Genomic DNA, 1877 nt, shown 5'->3' with positions numbered 1-1877 from the left:
AGATGATATTGGAATAGACCCAATGGCACACATGTTTTTTGGGCTAAAGTTACTGCTGCTTATTACTGTTGATATTTTCCTCATGGGTCTTTGATAGCTCAGCGTTTTATTATTCCGACATAATGTCTTGTAAAGTGTACTCTAGTAGCGGGACAAACTATGTTCTGAAACAGTTTGTTAGTGTGAGTTGCCTACATTCAGAGGCAAACCTATTGTTCTCCTTTGATTGACTGGTTCTTTACCTATTGTTCTGCCACCCCTCCCCTTCCCCCTCCTCCTCATCCACCTCCTCTTCCTCCATCAATCAGGGAACTCCCTCGCCAATACAAGCACACTTTTGATACAAATTTCATTTATTAATTAATTAAAGCCACCAATTAATTAAATCCACCATGTGGAACCCCCCCCCCCCCCAGCCCTCTCTGTCCCTTCCTCCTTCCACAAATTGACGGGAAAAAGACTTAGTTGATCGGTCATTTGGAGGGAAATCGATTGCAGTTATAAAATATATTGTTTAAACAATTTAGACAATGCGTGAAATATTGTTTATCTAAACAACTAATGGGACTCAAGGCGGTGTATGGAATACAGTTTATTTGTTTAGTTAAAAAATTTGTCAGAAAATTGGTTGCAGTAAATGGAATATTGTTTAAACATTATAGTCAATGTGTGCAATATTGTTTATTTAAAAAAATTTACGCAACACAAGGTGTTTGGAATATAGTTTATTTATTTAGTTAAAGAATATGTTACGGAATTGCAGTGTATGGAATACTGTTTATTTAAACAATTTATGGGATACAAGATGTTATAATGGAACATAGTTTATTTAAAGAATTTGTCTGGAAATCGATCGCAGTATGGAATATTTGAAGAATTGCGGCGCTTTTTTATTCTGATCGTGCTTAGAAATGCTGCGTAGGCTTAGTTTATATTTGGTGATGGATTCATATATTTTCCTCACTTTTCGAGCACACTGGTGTCTAAGCAGAGACGGGAAAATCAGAACAATTACATACCTAAAAGTTCATGACATATTTCGAAACGGACCGTCACTTTTTGCTTATGGGCAAATTACTAAATCTCAGCGGCAAACTATTTTAGCTGGTCGAGAAACATACAGCAGTCATGTTGCACTGACAGTTAAATCTCGCAAAAGTGGTCGACAGATTATGACTGGAATGAAGTGCAGAATAGTAACCACCGTTTGGGGTCTCCTGTGCGTGTCTCTATCGTTAGGGCACCGCAACGAACTTCAAAACCGCCCAATGACGAAATTACAGATCACATTACTAAATACCACCGACCACGGACCACATACACTAGTCAACAGCCATTTTCCTTCTGGGATGTGATATATCAATTAGAATGTATTTTGGTATATAGAATCCTAATATACCTTTCAAAAAGTTCTATCACGTGCCATTTTTAAGTTTTTAAAGGTTTTTTATTTTTCCTATACATATTTCGCTTTTTGCTGTTCTTCTGTTTTGGGCAACGGCCTTGCCGTAGTGGATACACCGGTTCCCGTGAGATCACCGAAGTTAAGCGCTGTCGGGCGTGGCCGGCACTTGGTTGGGTGACCATGCAGCCGCCATGTGCTGTTGCCATTTTTCGGGGTGCACTCAGCCTCGTGATGCCAACTGAGGAGCTACTTGACCGAATAGTAGCGGCTCCGGTCAAAGAAAACCATCATAACGTCCGGGAGAGCGGTGTGCTGACCACACGCCCCTCCTATCCGCATCCTCATCTAAGGATGACACGGCGGTCGGATGGTCCCGATGGGCCACTTGTGGCCTGAAGACGGAGTGCTTATTCTTCTGTTTTGATGTTTGATTGTTTGTTTTTGATTTGCAGAGGAGAGCTAGAAGATCTAT

The 1877-nt window shown here is 40.5% G+C and overlaps 1 pseudogene; it reads left to right on the top strand.

Annotated features, from left to right (window-relative positions):
* The first annotated feature begins 1493 nt into the window (after nucleotides 1-1493).
* On the top strand, nucleotides 1494-1610 carry LOC124778437 (annotated as a pseudogene).
* The last annotated feature ends 267 nt before the right edge of the window (nucleotides 1611-1877 follow it).

The sequence above is a fragment of the Schistocerca piceifrons genome, chromosome 2 (genome assembly GCF_021461385.2).
Source record: "Schistocerca piceifrons isolate TAMUIC-IGC-003096 chromosome 2, iqSchPice1.1, whole genome shotgun sequence".
Classification (NCBI taxonomy): domain Eukaryota; kingdom Metazoa; phylum Arthropoda; class Insecta; order Orthoptera; family Acrididae; genus Schistocerca; species Schistocerca piceifrons.
This window is presented reverse-complemented; position numbering and strand designations above follow the sequence as displayed.